Below are 14,730 nucleotides of genomic sequence, written 5' to 3' on the forward strand. Positions count from 1 at the left end.
TGGAGACTAACTTTTACTAATTTACATTCAAGTTTTATATTAAAGACAGCACTGCATTCCTCATAACTGTAATTTACTCGCAATAAAACATGCGTGTTTGTTTGATGATCCTCTCATTTATGATGCAGGGTTCTCCCCTGTTTGCCAAAACAGTCATTCTAATTAGGAGTCTAGTATCATTGCAGGACTCAGGGGACTCATGGAAGCAGAGCTGATGAAGCTTTAACACAGAAAGTACTGGGCTCTCAGCCCATAATGAGAGAGACGCCTTTGAAATGAAAACAGTGTCAGTCTTGTATTCAACAGTGTGAACAAATTACATTAATTGTGTTGTCATGGCTGCCACTGTAACTATAGGGGAAGCCTGAGTGGGTCACCTGCTCATCCTGCAAAAGAGCATCATCTTAAGAACTATTTTGTCTTGTTTTATGATGAATTTCTTAATTATAGACTTCACTAATTAACGTTACATGTTTGCTTAATACAAATAAAGTATTTCAAATGAATTTAAATTAGGCTTAATTCAGGAGAAATGTTTCTGAAAGTCTTTGATTGTCATTTTGCTTTTCAAAATGGCAAATCATTTTAAAAAAGTAACATTTTTGTGATGTTTTTGATCTCTTGTTTGTTTACACTTAAAAATTATTTTGTAGTCTCTTTTGCTCACAATCAAATAATTTCATTTTGTTTGAATACAATTTAAAATGTAGTTTACTGGATTTTCAGCATCGTTACCGTCTTATCCTTCAGATATCATTCTAATATGATGATTTTTGTGTATAAAATATTTCTTGTTAAGTATAATTGATATTATCAATGCTAAAATCAGTTGTGCCGCTTATTGTTTGTTAAATTGATCATTATTTTTGTATCGCATTGGACTCTATGCACTTCTAGAGTTGTAAAGCCAACAATAAACTTCCGGTGAAAGCTTAATGTGACTATTTTTAATTTCACAAGGTTGTTTTTTCAGCATCGATGCTGTAATGTAATTACAATACATTCAGTTAAATAGACTTCAGCATTCATTTAGTTGTTCAAGCATAAAATGAGATGAAAGACCGTGTAACCACTAGCACCATCAGAAGCAACAGGCTAGCGCAGAAATTCCATAAAAAATACTGGGGTAAAATGGGGTTATATTTTAGAGACATGGCAGGGGGAAATGTAATTTAATGCAGTGCTTTTTGTTTGGCCTGATACCCACTTTATATAGTATATATAACTGGCAGTGAAGATGATTTTTAAAGAAATCAGATTTTAAACGTGACAATTTTGTAATGGAAAGACAGTTCACCGGAAGCCTTTGGGCTGCCTGGCTAAAAATTAAAAGTCTGTCTGTATTTAGCCCATTGAATGTTAGTATGTTTTCTTTGAAAAACAAGACAATTGCTGATTAAGATTTTTAAGAAATAGTTTTTTTTTGTACAAAATGAAATAAAAGTACTGTTTTTATAATGAAGAAGTGCAGACATCGAATACATATAATACACAAATTAGCCACTTTTCCAATGCACACGCAAATGACAAGTGGAAGTCATACATTTCCAATGGAGAGTGGTTTGGGAGGTACGTGGAGTTCCGATCATCTCCGTATGCAAAAAATTTGGATCAGATTTGAGCCGCGAATACGTTAAAATATTTGAATTCCTGTGGCTAGTCCATATACGATTGGCCGACCGGATGTGATGTAATCCAGTGTTGTCTAAGCAGATCCGTGCACGCTTGATGAGAGATAGCAAATCTTTCATTATTTTTTGAATCAGAAAAAAAGTTTATATCAAAAAACATTTCTATTCATAATAAAAAATATTGTTTTCTAATGTTGTCTCCACATTCCCTCCAAAACTTTTAGTGGTGTACGAGTTTTTAGTATTCATTCATTCTACCATGGTGAACACACGGAGAATAAAGGCTCTTGCCTTTATTTTAGACAACGCGAGAATCAGCTTCTCTCCCATTGTGCACTACAAAACTAAACTAGCGTATTCCGATAGTCTTGTCTGAATGTCGTGCTAAAGGTGGCTATACACTTCATTGAACATGTACACATAGACATTACCTGTAATTAATAGATGCAAACTGAGACATTCAGAGTTGTGGTCTCAAACAGGCGAATGCTCAGAACAGAGGGCAAGGAATCAAAACTATGACACAAGGCAAAGGGTCAAAAGTCAAAACACAGCTAGGCTAGACAATACAAGAAAATGCTCTGTAGTGCTACAGGATAACAACACTCAGCCATGTGTGTGTGCAAGTATGATTAGTCTGTTTGTTTGTTTGTGTGTGTGTGTAATCATTGGAGAACCATTGGAGGTGTGTGTGAGTTGCATGAAATGTAGTTCATAAAGTGACAGAATTGTAGTCTGGGTAAATGTGCGTGTTTACCAGCGATCTACAAGACTGAATCGCTGGTGATCATGACAACTATATAACTGCAGGTTCACTATGTATATAATAACTTTAACTGTGTGAAAGTGATTAGTTACTAGTTAATTAAAGTTATTAGTAACTAATACATTTATGGTAACTAGTAACCTTAACTTTTCTGATTTTGATTGTAATGCAATATTGTGCACCTTTTGTAAAACTGCTTTGAAACAATTGTTATTGTGAAAATCGTTGTACAGATAAACTTGAATTGAATACCGAGCTGATCGTGGATCTGCTTGATGTATGGTGATGTTGGTTTTATAATCTGCAAGCACTATAGATCTCTGGAATCTGAAAAGAGGCCAGTCGTGTGAACCTTTTATTTCTGCTGCATGAGTGCAGATAGATTTATCAGACACTATCTGCTGCTGTTTTAATTGTGTGAAGCAGCCAGCAAGATCTATTAATAATGAGCCTCTGGCAGGAATCCATGCTGGCAACCTCTGAAGCTTTTGAAGTTATCTTTTTGTTTCACAACAATGAACAGCATCCAAGAACTCCGAGACTCTAATTAGACTTTGTGAATTTAGGCCACAGAAACAGATCTGCTAATTTCCTTTGTGTATGTCTGGAAATATTTACGATTGTCAGCACTTCAATATTAAAGTTGGTGTAAGCTATGTTTGTCCCTCTTGCAGTAATTATAATTGTTTCCAAACATGCTACAATCCAAGCGTGCTTACTGCATACTGCATCTATACAGTGCATTACTCCCTATAAAAAACCCATGGACGATCTTCAAAGCAACATACTACAGTATTGTGATACTCGGTTCACAGTATGTATATGTTGAATTTGGAAACCACACAGACACACAATATTCTATAAGCATTTTGATTTATCTGATACATGGTTTACAGCACTTTCTGTTAGTAAAAGTCCTTTTAGCATTTAAAAAAAAATCCATCAGGTTGTGACGAGTGTCTTTTGATGTCCCTAAAAGTCCCAAATGTGAATAGGGTGCTCTTTCATCAAGTTGTTTGAGTGGCTCACTGTAGTATTGGTAACCTAGTAACCAACAGTAAACAAGGCAAGCAGAATGGAGTCACATAGGTGTCATTTTTGCTACATGAGATTTTACTTGGAGACATGTTCACAGAAAGGTGACGCAGTGGCGTAGTAGGTAGTGCTGTCGCCACACAGCAAGAAAGTCGCTGGTTCGAACTTCGGCCTGGCTTTCTGTGTGGAGTTTGTATGTTCTCCCTGCATTTGCTTTTTTCTACCGGTGCTCCGGTTTCCCCCACAGTACAAAGACATGGTACACGTGAATTGGGAAGGCTAAATGTATTATGTATATGTATATGTATATGTAGTGTATATGATTGAGTGTGTGGATGTTTCCCAGAGATGGGTTGAGGCTGGAAGGGCATCTGCTGCGTAAAAATGTGCTGGCAGTTCATTCCGCTGTGGCGACCCCGGATTAATAAAGGGACTAAGTCGACAAGAAAATGAATGAAAGAATGGATGTTCACAGTATGTATATGAGCAATTCCAGCGTTATGGATGTGACATTTGCAGTAAAAACTCAAAACGTACATTCACATTGAAAGTATACGTTAACATTACATTGACACATATGTTTATATTTTCCAAAACAACTAACCACAGAGTTATGGGATCAGAAAAATATCAATCCGTTAATATTTTTTAGATTTTAAATGAGAAAAATAAACATGCGTTATGGATGTGACAAAAAAAGTTTGAGAGTTTACAGTCTACAACCCAAAAGAAACAATGCTAATCAAACACACATAAATCGGCTCACTATAGAATCAAAATGATTGATTTTATTTTATTTGACATTTTTGCACTTATGAGGAAAAAGATTTGTTATGGATGTGACACTTTTCTGTTATGGATGTGACCGCTGTAAAATTGCCACTTGTGTGATATTAGCAAATCAAATATAAGAGTTTGAAACACTGCCAGATACATTTATTAGTATTTTTAAAGTACTCTAAAATACTTGCTTACACAAAAAATGTAGAAACGGTATCTTTGTTTTGGTGAAAACTTAATTAGTTTTCATGGCAAGGTTGACATTTGCATGGAATTATGTACAATATAATCATATATTGAATTTAGAAATCATACAGATACACAATATTCTATACACATTGATCATTTGATTTATGGTTTATACCACTTTAAGCAAGTACAGGACCTTTAAGCATAAAAAAAACATTATCATGTTGTGATGTGTGTCTTTTTGATGTAAAATCTTTATGGGTTTGTTTGTTTGTTTGTTTGCTTTATTTATAGAGCACATTTAATAATTTGTAATTATTTCAAGATAAACATTGAAATAACATGACAGTTTTTATTATAAAACTAAGCATTCAAACATTATCTTGTAAGTCTTATTATTGGTATGTATAGTGTGACAACTGATATTTATATGCGCTTTATGAAATGGCATTGCTATCCAGTTCTGCATTTTATGAGCTTCAGGTTTCCATCCTAAAGCGAAAAGAAGCTTTGTAAAGTTCTCAAAAGTAGAAAAAGTGGCAAATGTTTCATCTAGTTGTAAGAGTCGCTCACTGTAGCATAACCAACAGTAAACAAGGCAAGCAGAATGGGGTCACATAGGTGTGATTTTACTTGGAAACATGTTTTCATCTTTCATTATTTACATTATTTACAAGTTCAAAACCACCTCAAGGGAGTGAATTTATTTATTTATTTATTTTGTATTATTTTTATTTCTAATTTCTCATGCAATACTTCAAAATGTGCATTAACAGAGGGTTATGAAAACCCAGCTAATGATTTTATATTGCAAGCTCTCAGAATCCCACATTACCAGGGGTGGATTTAGTGATTTGGGGGCCCCAAGCAATTGCAGTCATGGGGCCCAAAAGTCCTAATATACACCCTTTGTATCTATTTATTTTTTGGTTTGTTGTTTATTTATCATGCTGTCTCTTTCTCATGTCACTCAATATCTTTTCCAAATAAAAGAATAAATAAGTTGTTAACTAAATAACTAAATCTTGATATGATTGGACTGCAAATATAAAACTTGAGCCACCTCCACTGTACAAAATATAATAGATAACATTGTTATATATAATTTATAGCTATATAGGTATTTTATTAAGGGCCCCACACTACCTGGGGCCCTAAGAGGCTGCTTACCACGCGTATTGGTTACATCTGCTCCTGCAAATTATATTTGGACAGTTTTTTTTTTCACATTTTGAGCGTGAGCTCTATATTATATCTTTATCCATAAACCTTATATCTTAAATATAATATTATTTAAAAAAACTACTTATAATTAAGGTAAAACTTTACAATATGGGTGCACTAAGCCGCATTCATTTATACCTAATGCACAGACAATAAAGAGTTAATATTTCCTTCATGATGAACAAAGTTGCTGATGCTGTAATCATTAATAAATGAATGATTACCATTATTAGCACAGTGACATAATATGGTAATTATTGTCAACATATAACATACAACTTTTATTAGATTTAACAGTGCTTGGGTGTGGCATGATAACAGAAACGTCTGGTTCAGACACTAATATTTATGTGTTGCACAGCATCCAAACTCATCCTTTGATTTTACAGTCATTGTGCAACTGAGTTCCATCTATAGTGAGGATGCCAGAACTCAAAATCATGACAAACTGCTTAATAGGTTAATAACCATGTCCCAACAAGTCATAACATAATGATATCTTAGCAAATCATTAGCTAATGATTCATTAAAGCAGCTACTTGGAGGATGAAATGATCTGACCTTCTGTGTAATTACCACATTAATTAGTTAATACTATATATAATGGTAAGCAATTAATATATGACACGTTTAATTATCAATATTACTTAATCTGTTACTCAGACTGAATATTTATTAGTTATATTTATAATCATTTATGTATGAATCATACATTAACTTATGATTATCTGTGCAATAGCAGAGCAGTAATTAACCATCATTAATTATCTTGTCAACTTTTCTTTGCAGTTTTAATCACTCTTAACTATAATGTACACTGAACTACCAGATAGGATGGCTTGATATTGAAATAAATATTTAGTTTTTCTGCAATTTATACTGCGATATGATTAATATATCATCAGATGACATTAATAGCTAAAAAACATTTTTACATTGATTTTATATAATATAATATAATATTTGTATATAATATAATATAATAAACAAATAACAAGCATAGATGAATGCTATAGAGCAGGGGTACCCAAACTTTTTTCGTATAAAGGGCCTAAAACCAAATACCACTGAGAGCTGTGGGCTAACCTATATCAGTGGTTCATAAAGTTGGGGTTGTGAGACAATGAGGAGACTTGCTTGGTGATTTACAAAATTCTCATATATGTTTTTAAACTATTTAGAATTACCAAATTTTATCCATAACCTACAGAACATAAAACTAGTATTTTTTTCACTGGATTGCAACCCCTGCTGTTATAATTAACAACACAGCAATAGGATTAGTAGCAGCAGATAGATTTTACGACAGTAAAGGTTAAACTTTGACACCTTTACGGCACTCACGTACATTAAAAATAAAGACCACCACTAAACATAGAGGATGATCTCCAAAATTAAACCAAGATTAGTCTTGGGCTGTAAACATAATTTGTGCCCATCAGACTTTAAGTGAGGTTAATATTATATCAAATGAATAATAATTGTAAAAAATGATATACAGTAGTCGTTAGACTGTTGCACTTTTTTGTATTGTTGTCAATATGCTTTCATCTATATAGTTCCTATTGGTGTGTGTGTGTGTGTGCATTATTGTATGTTTATAACCACCTCGGAGGATAGTGGGGGCACGAGTCACTGGAATTGTTATTTTGGGGGTCACAGGCTGAAGTTTTGGAACTCCTAACCTATATTACAATAAAGCTGCCATGGGTAATTTTGTAATTTATTAGAAAACATGACTTTAAATCATATTAACTAATGCAGTAAAACATTTAAAATGATAACAAATTGTAATAAAGACATAAACAATCACATTAATAGCACAGAGGAGTTCAATGCTCAATACACTAGTCAAGCAGAATCTGCCTTTGCCTTGATTTGTCCTCTATCTGTCATTGCACATTTAAACTAAATCTGCTTAGTAATAAAGGTTTGGGCATCTCTACAATAGAGCAAAGATACAAAAGAAACAAACAGAGCATGATGATTTTCTGGTTAGTGGAATAGTATTCAGGTATAGAAATTAAATAAATGAAAACAGGTTAAAAAAAAAACACGCACAGTCTTTGCTTTATAATTAATTAAGTACATTTAATCTTTGTTGAGCCTAAATGGTTTTAACTGTAAATCTTGCAGTCACAGTGCTTAAAGAAACGCAAATTAAAATCTTTTAATATATTAACGTTAAACTGCTGTGACTCCACAATGTTTTGAACTGAGCTTCTTGGTCACTTATAATCCCAACATGACATTTCCGTCCAAAGATGTGAATATCGAATATAAAAACTGAAATATTGAATCAAACATTTGCAAGTAAAGCACTGAGTCAAAGAGAACAAAATCATCACATCCTGATACAACTGGCAACAAATATCAACAAGAAAAAATAATTTCCTGGGGTAGGAAATGCCAATGTGGGCCTTTTTTCTTATATAATAGACAGCCTGATCTCACGAGAAAACGTAAGTATTTTACGTTTTGCCAGTTTAGAGTTCAGTCATACGAAATAGTACGATTTTTAAAAAGAAGGCGTGGCACCTAACCCCATCCTTAAACCCAACCGTCATTGGGGGATGAGCAAATCGTACTAAATTGTACGAACTAGATGGTACGAATTCCTACGAATTAGCCACTAAATCAAAAAGGTACGAATTGCCGTGAGATTGTGTTGATAATAGAAGATGAAGATGAAATACAATGAAAGCCCAGTAGTTTTTATAGAGTGAGGTTTTAAACTGTTTTGATGACAGACTTTATCTGAGAGATTTTAGAATGACCAAAACAATATTTCTACTATTTTACAATGTTTGTTCAGTAATGTTGTCTCATTACCTGTTTTTTTATCACATGATCTGCAGAATCAAAACCCCATGATTTTTTTTGCCCATATTTCATGTTCATACCTGATTTTATTTAGCAGTTGTGATAGTTTATGCATATTTTAATTCAAATTGCAGGGTTCAACACTAAGGAATTTTCTACCGGCCCAATCGGACCAGTTGTTCAGATTTTTACTTGCCAGCCAATATTTTCACTGGCCCCACCAAAAAAAATGTTAATAGCTATTTCTTAGCAACAAATAAAAAAGAAACGTGTCAAAATATTTGTAAATCCAGAATTAAAATATTTTAAAAAATGTTAATTAATATACGATAAGCAAAATTCAAAGTGTTTTAAAACAAAAGATAACTAAAGACCTGCAAAACTGACGGCAAACTGTACAAAACATCACTTAATTTAGCCGTGGTGTACCCTCGTAAATGTCTGCTTCCAAGATGTTAGAAACAAATGTTTTCCTTTAGCATAATCATTTGATGTTACCACCATGTTGCTGTCTCTTCGCTGTACTGGTTGATACAAAAAAAAAAAACATGCTCACAACATTCAATCAGATAAGAAGAACCGAGAAGGTAGCATTTGAAGGCTTGAAAACACAAACTGTTTCTCAATTCTAAGACTGTATTTGCATGCAATTGACAAATAGTCACAGGAAAATTAAACTTTAGAGACAAGACAGCAGTGGCCCGATCAGGCCAATAATAATCCTGTCTACTGTCCCGAGCATCTCACACACTGTCCCAGGCCATCGGGCAGTCTTTATTGTTGAGCCCTGAATTGGATAAGACATTTAACCTACATAGTTGTACTCAGTTTTATACAGTTGAAGTCAGAATGGCTATTCCTCCTGTATTATTAGCCCCCTGCATATTTCTATTTAAAGAAAATGATTTTCAACACATTTCTAAACATAATAGTTTTAATAACTCATTTCTAATAACTGATTTATTTTATCTTTGCTGTGATGACAGTACATAATATTTTACCAGATATTTTTCAAGACACTTCTATACAGCTTAAAGGCTTAACTAGGTTATTTAGGTTAACTAGGCAAGTTAGGGTAATTAGGCCAGTCATTGTTTAACAGTGGTTTGTTCTTTAGGCAATCAAAATAAATATATAGCTTAAAGGGGCTAATAATGTTGACCTTAAATGTTTTTAAAAATGAAAAATGTTTTTATTCTAGATAAAATACAGCTAATAAGACTTTCTACAGAAGAAAAAATATTATACGTAATACTGTAAAAATTTCCTTCTCTTAAACATCATTTGGGAAATATATGTGAAGAAGAAAAAAAATTACTAGAGGGTTAATAATTGTATAACTTAATGTGCATATTCAAAATGTATGTATCTATTAAGCATCATTTTATGCAATATTCCAAAAGGGTCATAAAAATAGGTGGATGGAAATGTAGCTTTTGTATAATCCTGTGATCTGTGACTACTGTAGATCATACCTGCCAACACTCTGCCCAGAGTCTCCCGTATTTCAGACCCATCTCCCGCCACTCTACCGTTTTGTTATATCTCCCGGAAAACTCCTGTAATTTCAACCATCTAAACCACCCCCAATATCCCAGATTTTCGGGGGCAAATGTTGGCAGGTATGCTGTAGATTCGCACATTTCAAAATCGATTGCTGAAACAGTAAATTGTACAGCCCTACTACCACACAGTCAGAAGGTGTTTGTGTGAGAAACTGCGGGTCGTTGGCTCTCATTTTGTCCTCAGACAGTTGAGGTTAAGGAGTCTGCTAGGATGCCAGCTGGTTAAGTTATGAGTTTCATTCCCCTCTCTACTATCCCATCTCTCATTCACCTCAACCCCTGAGGGAAGGTGAGTAGAGGTGGCATAGCTTTCTCCCTTTGAAATCACAAACATAAGACTCAGAGATAATGAAGACTAAGTTTTATGGACAGTCAATGAGCAAACACTCACTCGGAGGTCCCTCTCCTCTGCCACCAGTAGTGATTTTCTTCTAGCCTTGGAGTGGCTGTTTATTGCTCCTGATTGTGACTGATGGTCTCGTAACCATCCCAACCTGCCCGTCAGACGCAGCGATAAAGCTTTTTACTTCAGCCTTGGCTTTCACCGACACATTGTGGAAGCTGAAAACAGTGTTTCATAAGTGAAGCCTAGCTTGTCTCATCCATGCAGCTTTGTTGCAGCGGATTCGGCTTGCAAAAACAGTCAAGAACGTGTCTCTGCAAGCTTCCAGCACTAACCTCGCCCCCCGCATGCTGGAAAACAATACCCCACGCACACTTTATCGTATATAAGCCCCATTACAGCTGTTATAGGTGAAATGAGACGCCATTTGGTGGAAATTAAGACACGACAGAATTACGAGACTCAATTAGCTTCTCGTTTTTCACTCGAGGAATTCTTTTCTTGCTGGTTTCATGAAGGATTGCTCTAAATGACACAGATTTCTGTCATAGCGAGGTCCTTTGGTTCTCCCCCGGAGGGTTGCTGCGCTGATACACACGTCTCACATGAAATCCCTGCTCTGAGGCAGTGCAAATGAGGCAGTACTAATACATTCTCCCTTGGCGGTGGGGAGACTGTGTGTATGAGAGGAAAAGTTAATGCAGCTACTTCTGTTTTGGGTTTTTTTAAGCAGGACCTCAGCAGTAAGACAGAATTGGTTTTGTGTGTTTTTCCTTGGCTAACATGGGTCACGACATTATGCTTAAAGAAGAGGTCAATGCTGGTACTCTTGGAGTCTTTCTAGTAAAATAGCAAGGAATGCAAGGCCAAAGTTGGAATCGCAATGGTTTTTGGGCTAATATTACTCATGATGCTTTGCTCTAAGGAAAAAGAAAATTTGGTAGCAAGGAATTCATTGACAAATTGGTATCACAATGGTTTTTGGGCTAATACTACCCTGATAGTTTGCTATAGGAAAAGGAATTGTTGCTGTTTTCTTTAGATTTTAGTGGTTAAATAGCAAGAAATGTATGGCAGAAGTTTTATTTGGATGCTTTTTGATTATTAATAACCAATTAAACTTCTCTCACAGGACGAGGAGATGTCTTTGTTGCTTTTCTTGACTTTTTATGTAAAATATGAAGAAATATGAGGCCAAATTTGGTATTGCAATGGTTTTTGGGTTAATATTATCTATATTGTTTTGATCTAATGACAAGAAGAAATTTGTCCGTTTTTGATTTTTTGATATTTTGTGCAATAATATTACCAGATATCACTTTGCTCAAAGGAAGAGGAGATGTCTTTGTTGGCTCTCTTTTGACTTTTTTTGTTTTTGTGGTGAAATAGCAAGGAATGCGAGGTTAAATGTGGTATTGCAATGGTTTTTGGGCTAATATTACAGATGATACTTTGCTCTAAGGAAAATTTTGTAGCAAGAAATTAATAAACAAAGTTGGTATCACAATGGTTTTTGGGCTAATATTATCCATGATGGATTGCTCTGTGGAAAAGGAAAATTTGGTAGCAAGGAAATCATTGACAGTTGGTATCACAATAGTTTTGGGCTAATATTACTCATGATGCTTTGCTCTAAGAAAAAGGAAAATTTGGTAGCAGGAAATTCATTGACAAAGTTGGTATCTCAATGGTTTTTGGGCTAATACTACCCATGATGTTTGCTATAGGAAAAGGGATTGTTGTTGTTTTCTTTTGACTTTAGTGGTAACATAGCAAGGAATGTGTGGCAGAAGTTTGTCTTGGATGTTTCTTTTGGTTATTAATACCCAATTACACTTCACTCAGAGGAAGAGGGGATGTCTTTGTTTGGGTTAATATTAATCATATTGCTTTGATCTAATGTAAAGTAGAAGTTTGTCTTTTCTCGATTTGGTAAAATAGCAAGAAATATGCAGGAGAAATTTGACTTGGATGTTTGTTTGGATTCATTTTACCAAATATCTCAGAGGACAAGTAGATGTCTTTGTTGGTTTTCTTGGATTTTTGTGTGAAATATCAAGAAATGTAAGGACAAATTTAGTATCGCAATGGTTTTTGGGTTAATATTACCTATATTATTTTGATCTAATGAAAAGTAGAAGTTTGTCCTCTTTCAATTTTTGTGGTACAATAGCAAGGAATATGCTGGATATTTGTTTGGATTAATATTACCAGATTTCACTTTGCTCAAAGGACAAGGAGATGTCTTTGTTGGTTCTCTTTTGACTTTTTGTTTTCACACTAAAATAGCAAGAGATTCAAGGCCAAAGTTGCTAACGCAATGCTTTTTGGGCTAATGTTGTCCTGTGGTGCTTTTGTTTGACTTTTTGTAGTGAAATATCAAGGAATGTGAGGGAAAAATTGGTATTGCATGTTTTTGGGCTAGTGTTGCTCATCATGCTTAACTCTAAGGAAAAGATGTTGTTTGTGTTGGTTGCTTTTTAACTTTGTTATAAAATAGCAATATATGTGGGGCAGAATTTGGTATAGATTTTTTATGCTAATATTACCCTAACACTTTGCTCTGTTTTAGAGACTTTGACTATGTAGTGAAATGGGAAGGAATGTAAGACAAAATTTGTGTTTTTTAGTTTTTGGGGGCGTCGGGGGATGGTTAATTTTGCCCATGAGACATTGCTCTAAAAATAAAAGTTTGTGTTGTAGAATAGCAAGGAATATGCAAGCAAAGTTGATGTGTTGCTCTAAAGAAAAGGAGAGGTTGACAGAAGTTGATAATGGATGATTTTTGGGCTAATATTTCCCAAGACACTTCGCTGTGTCTAATAAAAGAAATTTGCATCGTCTCTCCTTTGACTTTGTGTTGTGAGGTGGCATAAAAATTGAGACAGAATTTTTATTTCATGTTTTATTTGTGTGATAATTTTGCACATGGCATATGTTCTGAAGAAAGGAAGTTGTTAGGTATGGGTATCGCTAGGGTTTAACAGTAATACTACTCTTATCAATACCAATTATCAGTTCAATACTTTAAGAAAAGTAACGTGCATAAAAAAAAAATCAATGTATTGTATGTGTGTTTATTAAACTATTATTATTATTATTATAAGATATATAGGAGTTGATATTTTGTGGTTTTGGGTTTGGGATATTATTACCAATGAGGCTTTGGTTTATTAAAGAGAAGTTGGATGTTTTTTTAAAAGTTTATAGGAATTCAAGGAATTTAAGGGTTTAAGTTGCCTCAACAATATTTAAATACATGAATCTAAAGTTGAAGTGTGTAATTTGTGGAACAGGTAACAAACCCTTACAGCTGCTCTGTAAAAATTACTTTTTAAAGTTGCATTTTTGAAAAATGTTTTGCTTTCTTTTATGTCAAAGCTGAATATTTGATTAAACTTAACTTTAGGCTTCGGTGTCAGATGATCTTTCAGAAATAATTTTAAAATGCTGCTGATTAGGAGAAGCTGATAAACTGGCATGTTGTAAATCCAGCAGCTCCAATCTCTTCTGCAGTCCATGTGGCTACAACATGTCATGAACCAAACGGTTCACCATGGAAATAATGGATAACACCATGGATAACAGTGAAAAAAGTGAAATATTGTAAATAACTCACAGAGGAGGGTCAGATGAAGTATTTAAAACCTACAAGTTAAGCTGCGGTCATACTGGACTTTTCTCTCTTATAGACTTCTATTCATACGTATGCGAATGCTTCAGATCGGAAACGCAAGCTCGTGTGACAAGTTTCGCAGTTCGCTGCGTTGCAAAGTTCAAGCTTGGTAAAGTCTGACCTGCGAAATCACATCACTTGACGGCGTGAGACCAATCGAAGATTAAAACATGACCTCTCTGGACAGATAATGAAAATATGGACCAATTTCTCGCTTTTATAAATGTCTAATCATCTTGTTTAATCCCATCCCTTTTCGCAGCGCTGTACTACAGAATTTTGCAAGCTCAAATTCGAGTGTGAACGCAGCTTAATAGTGTTAAATTAACTGTGGCTAATGAAGATCTTTTTCCCCCTAAAATGCAAAAGCACACTTTACTGGACTCATTTTCTGCCAAATCCTATGGCCAAAAGATTGTCACCCTTGTTAATGTAACCATGAGCCAAGCTTGAATAAAACTTTGTGAAACAAGTTACGACACAGAATAATACATTTTGAGAAAAGACATGTAAAAAGTGTTACACCCCAAAAATCTTTTGAAACTCAAACCATGTTTGGGCATGACAGTTTAAATCTTTAACATTATAAATAACCCCTAATGCATGAAATTGCATTAGATCACTTCTATATTGTGTGTAAACTGTGGTACTTTGATGAATAGAATGTGTTCATTTGAAGTAAGTTTTTTTTTTTTTAC

General features: G+C 34.4%; 1 protein-coding gene across 10 annotated transcripts in view; it reads left to right on the top strand.

Annotated features, from left to right (window-relative positions):
• Positions 1-14,730, top strand: part of LOC101886435 (inactive dipeptidyl peptidase 10) — a 126,826-nt gene that overhangs the window by 29,550 nt on the left and 82,546 nt on the right. The gene's annotated exons all lie outside the window — the stretch shown is intronic.

The sequence above is a fragment of the Danio rerio genome, chromosome 23 (genome assembly GCF_052040795.2).
Source record: "Danio rerio strain M-AB ecotype USA chromosome 23, GRCz13ab, whole genome shotgun sequence".
Lineage (NCBI taxonomy): Eukaryota > Metazoa > Chordata > Actinopteri > Cypriniformes > Danionidae > Danio > Danio rerio.